This window comes from Panthera tigris, chromosome B4, assembly GCF_018350195.1.
Source record: "Panthera tigris isolate Pti1 chromosome B4, P.tigris_Pti1_mat1.1, whole genome shotgun sequence".
Classification (NCBI taxonomy): domain Eukaryota; kingdom Metazoa; phylum Chordata; class Mammalia; order Carnivora; family Felidae; genus Panthera; species Panthera tigris.
The window spans coordinates 134,281,206-134,290,380 of record NC_056666.1 but is presented as its reverse complement, the minus strand read 5'-3'; positions in this window follow the sequence as shown (position 1 = coordinate 134,290,380).

Genomic DNA, 9,175 nt, shown 5'->3' with positions numbered 1-9,175 from the left:
CTTCAGACCCCGCCCCCGCGGGCCGGCCCCGGCCTGGCCCCGCCCCTCTGCCCAGGCCCCGCCCCCGACCGCCCGCGAGGGCCCTGCTGGCGCCGCCTGCCAGGGCTCGTGATCCGCCTGGCTCCTTCCGGGGGCCCTGAGAGCCCGGAGACTCACCCACCGGGCAGAGGCTGTGAGCAGAGCGGCTAGGGAGGCCTGGGGAGGTGGCCAAACCTCCTCCAAATTTTTGGGCTACACCCGGGATGATGTCGAGGAGAGTGAAGTCTCTGCTTGACACGTGGGTGCCGGACCCTGACCCTGGGCAGTCACCACGGCTGGCCTCGCTCCCGTGCGGGACCAGGAGCGGGCGGAGGCCCAGGGAGCAGTCACAGCGAACGGGGCTGCCAGGTGGGTCCTCCCTGGCTCGCTCCGTAGGACTAAAGGTGGCGTGATTCTTTAGTGGTTAAATGTTTGCCTGGAAGGCAAGGCTGCCTCCAGCATGTTCTCACTGTGTCCTGGGGTCACCAGTAGTGCCTGGCACGAACCAGCCTTAATATTTGTTGCACAAATGGATGAATATGTAAATCGGGGACATGGAGAACCTCCCCGGGTTTGGAAGGACAGTAACATTGAGCTTGGGAAGGATTGAGATCCCTAACGCATGAAGGGGATGTTTGGGGTACTAAATGCTGTAATAAAGTCACTGAAGTCCATCCTCTGAGTCAGAGGCAAGTCTCTGACAAATAAGGGAAAGTGCCTCCTGAACATCCACCACCGTTTGCTAATTGGAAGGTCTGACCCCTCAGAGGTCACAGTCCAGCAGAGTCCCTAAATGGTCAACTATAATCCAGCAGATGGGGGCTGGAGAGTGAATTCTCCCCGGGGAAATGATAGGAGATCCAGGCCCTGAAGGGGGGCAGGCGGGGGTGGGCCACAAAGCAGGGAACGTTGGTGGCTGGAAAATGTGGGGAAGGGGGGCACTGGGCTCAGTGCGGCCCTAAGGAATTTGCACCTTACTGAATGGTGGGAGTCTGGGGGAGGGGCTTGGAGCTAGGAGTGATGAGTCCATTTCTATAACGGGTACATGCACAGTGGTGCCTCAGTTCCGGAAGTGCTTTGGCTTCCTTGACACGTTATGCTGGGGGTCCGAGATCGTGGGGTGACAGAAACAATGACTACTGCCACCGACCGCCCTCCCCCACCAACAGCACCGTGGCAGCTCTGGTCTTGCTTCCTCGGGGAATCGCACAGAGAAGTCACTATTCTACACAAATGTACACCTGGTCACAGGGGCCCTGACAAAGGGTGACCTGCATTGACTCAGCCTCCGGACAGTCCCCCTTGTCCCCCGCCCCACCGCTAGACTGGACTGGGCTCCAGGCAAATGCCCTGCACGCTGGGCGCGAGGGAGCCAGTGAGCGCAGTGCACTCCTGAGGCTTCAGGACGGAGCAGACCCTCTTTTGTTGGGGCACAGATTCAGGAATGCTGCTGGGGAGTTAGGGGACTGGGTGCGGCCAGAGCACTGCAACGGTGACCGGGTGGTGGCCCAGCCTACCGTGGCGGAGGGGCTGGTGAGCTGGGCATCTCAGCAGCCGGAGGGTGCAGAGGGGGCTTCAATGCCTGCCAGCGGGGATGGGCAGAAATGCCGGGTCATTGTGGTGTGCCTGGTCCTGGTGCGAGTGGCTTCAGAGTGAGGGCCATACTCCAGGGAAGCTTGGCAGTCGGGAGCTGTTAAAAACTCTTTGCCGGGGGGCGCCTGGGTGGCTCAGTCGGTTAAGCGTCCGACTTCGGCCCAGGTCACGATCTCGCGGTCTGTGAGTTCCAGCCCCCGCGCCGGGCTCTGGGCTGATGGCTCAGAGCCTGGAGCCTGCTTCCGATTCTGTGTCTCCCTCTCTCTCTGCCCCTCCCCCGTTCATGCTCTGTCTCTCTCTGTCTCAAAAATAAATAAACGTTAAAAAAAAAAAATTAAAAAAAAAAACTCTTTGCCGGCACGAAGTCCTGGCGCGCAGTCCTGGAGCCGGTAACTCAGGCTTTGACGCCCCCTGCCTGTAGTCATAAGAGCTCTCCAAGCTCCACTGTCCGCAGGCTAAACTGACTGCTGGCCTGCCAGCCCGCCCTGTGCCAGTAGGCCTCACCAGGCACGGTGGCTGAAGTGTCCTTTGCAAGGTCAGCTGTTCCCTCCGCCCCTTCCCTTCATGCCCTTCCCTGACCTGTTTCCTTAGAGCCCTAAAGGGACTGATATGGGAGAGAGAGATGACTCTATATCTCTTTTAAACAAACAAAGAAAGCAAAGCAAATAGCCCGTCCTGAGAATACCCACAGCTTCTCCTTTTTCTCTTCTTTGGTCCAGAGACAGTGGGTTTTCAGTTGATTTCATTTAGGGCTTAAAAGTCACAAAATAGAGGGGTGCCTGGGTGGCTCAGTCGGTTGAGCGTCCGACTTCAGCTCAGGTCATGATCTCACCAGTTGTGGGTTCAAGCCCCGCGTCGGGCTCTGTGCTGTCAGCTCAGAGCCTGGAGCCTGCTTCGGATTCTGTGTCTCCCTCTCTCTCTGTCCCTCCCCTGCTCATGCTTTGTCTCTCTGTCTCAAAAATAAATTAATAAAAACATTTAAAAAATTTTTTTAAAAAGTCACAAAATAGGGTTCACTCAAACCAACAGATCTTGACTCAGTGAAACCCTCTCCCCCTGCAAACTCACCCTTCTGGAGTGATAGTCAAAATGTGGGGTGCCTGGGTGGCTCAGTCACGTAAGCGTCCAACTGTTGATTTCGGCTCGGGCCGTGGTCTCACAGTTGGTGGGTTTGAGCCCCATGTGGGGCTCTGTGCTGACAGCGTGGAGCCTGCTTGGGGTTCTCTGTCTCTCCATACCTCCCCTGCTGGCTCGCTCTGTCTCTCTCAAAAGAAATAAATAAGCATCAAAACAACAACAACAACAACAACAACAACAACAAAACACAACAAAAAAACGTGCAACCACCTACCAGACTAGAGGGTTCTAGCCCCTTGTGGCCAGGGAGGTCCGCAGGGAGTCCCTGGGAGGAGCGTGGGGAGACCCTGTACCATCAGGTACGAGCACATTTCAGGAGTTCAGCAGCTGGTACAGCCACGCTGTCAGCCCAGCCACCCTGTCCTCCTGTTGCCTTCGGTTAGAAAGGGAAGCCACTTTCTCTCTCCCTCCCTTTTTTTTTTTTTTTTAAGATTTTATTTTTAAGTAATCTCTACACCCAGTGTGGGGCTTGAACTTACAACCCTGAGGTCAACAATTGCATGCTGAACTGACTGAGCCAGCCAGGTACCCTGCCACTCGAGGGGGATCTTAGGGTTCCTCTTGTCCCCACACCGTTATGTTTGTTTTCAGATTCATTAAAGAAACATTTCCTGAGCAGGCAGTTTGCATAAGATCACGTGCTGGGAGCCAGAATAGAGAAGCATGTCTGGTGTCGGGCAGGGTTATGTGACAGGAATGAGAAGAGGCACTGAAGAGGAAGGGGGAGTCTGGAAGAGGAGGGTGACTGCCAGGATTCTGACCCTGGGTGACTGGCGGGTACTGGTGTGTGCCCTCAAGATGAGGACAACAGAAGAAATGGCGAGGAGGCTAAAGGTAAAATTCATTGAGCCGCAGGCTACAAAGAGGTGCTCTGGGGAGCCCCCTTCTGTGTTCCCAGAGACTCCTGAGTGCGTTTCTCTTAGCTCCCAGCAGCTTGTGTCAGAGGATGTATCAGTCTTCCTCCCTTTTGTTGCCGTAGTCCCAGGAACTGTGTTGACTTCCTGCGATTACGAGTCCTGCAGTCTTTCTTAGTGTGCTCTCCCTTCCGTGCCAACGTCGCCCTGAGCCCTTATTTCATTTCCGCTGTTAAATTCTTCCTGTTGAAAAGCCTCTGCTCACTTACTTAGACACCGGCTGATACCTTTACGTACCTGCCAGATGGGCGAAAGAGAAAAAGTCTGACGGCATCAAGCACTGGGCAAGGTACAGAGCGGTTGAAACCGCTGGTGGGACGTCTAACTTGAGGCCCCCTGAGAAACAGTTTGGCTTCAGCTGTTTAAGTTGAAGGTTGATATGCCGCGACCCAGCGGTTCCACGCGTAGGTGTAGAACCTGAAGAAACCGGTGCACGTAGTATTGCTTGCGAAAGCCAAGAGCTGAAAGGATCTGAGTGCCGTCAACGAAGACGTGGCTAAGCAGATTGTAGTATATGGATTTGATGGACTTGAATACAACAATGACAAAAGAAGGAATGCTCTACACGCCAGCATAGATGCTGTTACAAAGATAATGTTGAGCGACAGAAGCGAAAGAGAATGACAGGGCAAAGCACTTTATAACAAGGTCGGGTCAGTAGGGCACGAGACTCTTGATCACGGTCGTAAATTCGAGCCCCACGTCGGGTGGATAGTTTACTTAAAAAAAAAATGAATCAATTGAATCTTAAAAAAAAAAAAAAGAGGTTCAGAAACAGGACAAAGCTAAAAACACATCGCAGTAGGTAGGAAAAAGCCTCCAAAAGATGTGCACGTCCTAATCCCTGGAACCCATTAATTCTTACTCTTGGGAACGTGATCAGGAAGAGACACACAGACTCCTTCTAAGATGATGGCAGTATTTCATCTTAACCCATGTGGTGGTTATTTGGGTGTTTGCCTTATTATTTTTGCAAGTCTTTATAATGTCGTAGGTGTCTTCTACACTCTTCTATATATGACATGTAATAAAAAGACAATGTTTAGTGCTCTTAAGGACGGAGATATAGAATTGGAACTGTGGGCATCCAGGCGGCAAATGACGCCAGGGAGTTGAACGGAGTCTGCTGGGAGGGCGTGTCACGCGAGAAGGGAAAAGGTCCCGGAGATCCTGGGGAGCCTTGGGATTTCCTGGACAGACAAAGGGAAATTTAGGCAGCGTGGGCAGACCCGTGGCAAGAGATGCAGCCGTGCGTGGTCCGTGGGAAACCAAAAAGAGGAGAACCTGTCGAGAAGGGAGTGGTCAACAGCGTCGAGAGCCGCAGAGAGAACAACAAAAATGGAAGATGGAACCACATCAGTGCGAGCGCGAGGCTAAAAGGTCACCCATTTCAGTGGCAAGATGGCGTCAGAATGCTGGCATGGAGAATTGAAAAGTGAATGGGAGGTGAGGTGGGGAGGCAATGAGGCCAGGCTGTGGTTTCCAGGGGCTCGGTCTCAAGGATGGGGCCGGGGACGTAGCCACCTGAGAGTATTTGGAAGAAACGTGCTATAAAACTTAAACCCAAAAGGGTAGAAGAGGAAAGAGAAGGGTCGGAAAAAACAAAACAAAACCTTGAAATGAGGTCACATCCTCTGTACTCTATACCGTACTCCGTTGATTCTATCCCAGTTTAAACGGATTAGGGCTTATTCCAAGATTGGGTTGGAGGAGCAAAAGAGGTGCCTTTACTTCCTGTGCTCATGTGGTAATTGGGTACCTTCAAGGATCTGGCCACGGTCTGGAGTGAGTGTGAAAGCTCAGGGGAAGTTAATAAGGCTCATTCTGGCCCCTGCAGTGGAGAGGACCACACTCCGTCAAGGAAAGGCTTGTCCAAACCCGACTGGCCATTATTAAGACAACTGAACCATTCTAGTTCTTCGGCACGATCTTCCCCGGGGGTCCTAGGGCCACTGTGGCACCCATGCTCACCCCAGCAGAGACATTGGCCTGGGATGGCTTTCTATTTGGAATGTCTCCTCCTCCTTACTTTTGCTTTTTAAATCATCTGAGAAGTGGGTATGGTTGGAGATGAAGTTTGGTGATGGGCTGTATGAGTTTGCCTGGAACAAAGAACCACAACCGGGGACTTCAAACGACAGAAATTTCTCGCCGGGCAGTTCTAGAGGGTGGATGTCCAAGATCAAGATGTCGGCGGGATTGGTTCTTTCCGAAGTCTGTGAGGGAGAATCTGGCCATGCCTCTATCCCAGCTTCTGATGGTTTGTTGGCAATCTTTGGCATTTGTTGGCTTGTAGATGTATCGCTCCAATCTCTGCCTTCATCTACACACAGTGTTTTCTGGGGCTTCGTGTTGTCTGTACTCCGTGTATGTCTGCCTCTGTGTTCAAATTTCCCTCTTTCAAAAAAAATTTTTTTAACGTTTATTTATTTTTTGAGAGAGAGGGACAAAGAGACAGAATGCGAGTGGGGGAGGAGCAGAGAGCAAGGGAGACACAGAATCCAAAGCAGGCTTCCAGGCTCTGAGCTGTCAGCACAGAGCCCAATGTGGGGCTCGAACCCACAAACAGTGAGATCGTGACCTGAACCGAAGTCAGATGCTTAACCCACTGAGCCACCTAGGCAGCCCACTCTTTTTTTTTTTTTTTAATGTATTATTTGTTTTCAGAGAGAGATGCACACGTGAGCAGAGGAGGGGCAGAGAAAGAGAGAGAGAGAGAGAGAGAGAGAGAGAGAGAGAGAATCCTAAGCAGGCTATGCTCTGTCAGCACTGAGCTGGCTATAAGGCTCGATCTCATGAACTGTGAGATCATGACCTGAGCTGAAACCAAGAGTCGGACACTTACCTGACTGAGCCACCCAGGTGCCCCAAATTTCCCTCTTTTATAAGGGCTCCTGCCATATTGGATTAATGACCTCCTTTTAACTTCATTATCTTTATAAAGACCCTGTTTCCAAATAAGGTCATGTTCACAGGTAGCAAAGGCTAGGACTCCACCATATCTTTTTTGGGGGGACACATTTCAACCCATAAGACGGGTACATGGGGACTTGTTGTACTCATCTGTGCTACTGTATATGTTTGAAATTTTCCATAATAAAACATAGAAACAAAACAAAAATAAAATCTATATATAGTATATATACATTATTGAGATGTTTTACATTCTTCTTTTCATATTAACTCTTCAAAATCTGGTGAGTGTTTTATACCTACTACACTTAAGACAGCTCAATTCATACTTGCCACATTTTATTTTATTTTATTTTACTTTTTATTTTAGGGGGAGGAGAGAGAGGGGCAGAGGGAGAGAGAGAGAATCGTAAGCAGGCTCGCACTCAGCACAGAGCCCAACACAGGGCTCAATCCCACGATCCTGGGATCATGACCTGAGCTAAGATCAAGAGTCAGACGCTCAACCAACTGATCCACCCAGGTGCCCCTAGACTTGCCACCTTTTAAAGCTTAAAAGCCACATGTGGCTAGCTGCTCCCAGACTGGACAGTGCTTACTCCTCTGGTTGTGGTACACACATAAACAGTATCTGTCTCATCTGGAAGCTTGCTGGAAATGCAGACTCGCAGACCCACTCAATCAGAATCTGCCCTTTAACAAGATGCTGAAGTGATTTGCATGCATGTTAAAATTTGGGAAGCACTGGTGACTACTGTTGGGTTTGTCTCTGAAAGTGTACGTGCATTTTTTTGACCACACGCCTTAGTTTTGACTCTGAAAGCATGACCGCTTCCCCTGTAATGGCATCTATTTCCATCCTTAGAGAAAGGGACATTCTTTTTCTCACCAGTGTTGATCCTTCCTTGCGGTTCTTGACATGCCTTGGTCTCCTGCCTCTCCTTAGACTCTGTACCATCATTTTCCCCTTCTTTCCATGGCCACCTCACCTTTCACTTCAGAGTACCTTTATCTTATTTTTTTTTAACGTTTCTTTATTTTTGAGACACAGAGAGACAGAGCATGAATGGGGGAGGCTCCGAGAGAGAGAGGGAGACACAGAACCCGAAGCAGCCTCCAGGCTCTGAGCTGTCAGCACAGAGCCCAACGCGGGGCTAGAACTCACGGACCGTGAGATCATGACCCGAGCCGAAGTCGGACGCTCAACCTACTGAGCCACCCAGGCGCCCCCAGAGTACCTATACCTTAAATAAACAAACCTACCTTCCTCGCCCTCTCAAGCCATGATTTGTTCGTTCTCTTCTCTTTGGTCCTCATATATTTTTAAATAAAGTTTATTTATTTTGAGGGGGGGAGGGCCAGAGAGAGATGGAGAGAATCACGCTAAAGTGACCAAGGACCTCATGCAAGTCTTCTTTCAATCACTTCTTCCTTGATGAACTTGGCTTCATAGAAGCCCTGGACATCACGCACCACCTGTGGACTCTCCTTAGTGGTCCCGTGATGCCTCTCCTGACTCCCCGCCCCCTCTTCCTACCCTCGCCTCTCCAGCTGGTCATTTTAAATCTGTTGCGATCTCTTCTGCTCCCTCCCTTCCTCCTGCTCCTCTGTAGTCCTTACAAGTAAACATTTGCTGGAGTTTCGTCCTCGGTCTTGCTTTCTTGCTGTGTGATCTGCCTGGGTGAACTTCGACATTTCTCTAGCTTCAGAGGGAGCAGTGTTCAACCTCACATGAGCATCCCCAGCACTGATCCCTCCCCGAGTTCCAGCCTCATATTTTTGCCAGCTGTGTGTGTGTGTGTGTGTGTGTGCCCGCACGCGTGTGTATGTCCGTTAAAATATATGTAGCACATTTATCATTTTAAATGTACAAGTGAGTGGCATTAAACATTTAGAATACTGTACAACCATTATCACTATATCCAAGCTTTTTCATCATCCCCAACAAAAACTCTCTCCATTAATTAATAACTCCCCAGTCCTTTTCTTCCTCAAACCCTGGTAACCTTGAATCTACTTTCTGTCTCTATGAATTTGCCAATTCTAGGTATCTCATATAAGTGGAATCATATAATAGTTGACCTTCTGTGGCTGGCTTATTTCACTAAGCATGTTTTTAAGGTCCATTCGCATTGTAGCATGTATCAAAATTTCATTCCTTTTTATGGATTTTTAATATACATGTATATATTTTTAGATATATATGTATGTATATGTATATTACATATCTATGTATGTATATGTATGTGTATATGTATATACATACATATCTATGTATGTATATATATGTGTATACACACACACACACACAAACACACACACATTTTGTTTATCCATTCATTTGTTGATGGACACTTGGGTTGTTTTCACCTGTGGCTATTGTGAATAGTGCTGCTGTGAACATGGGTGTGGAAGTTCATCTGTTCAACTTCTTGCTTCTAGTTCTTTTGGATGTACAGCTAGGAGTGCGATTGCTGGGTCACATGGTAGTTACGTGTTTAACCTTTTGAGAAAGGGCCAAACTGTTATCCACAGTGGCTACACCATTTTACGTTTCACCAGCAAGGCCCAACGGTTCCAGTTTCTCTACATCTATGACA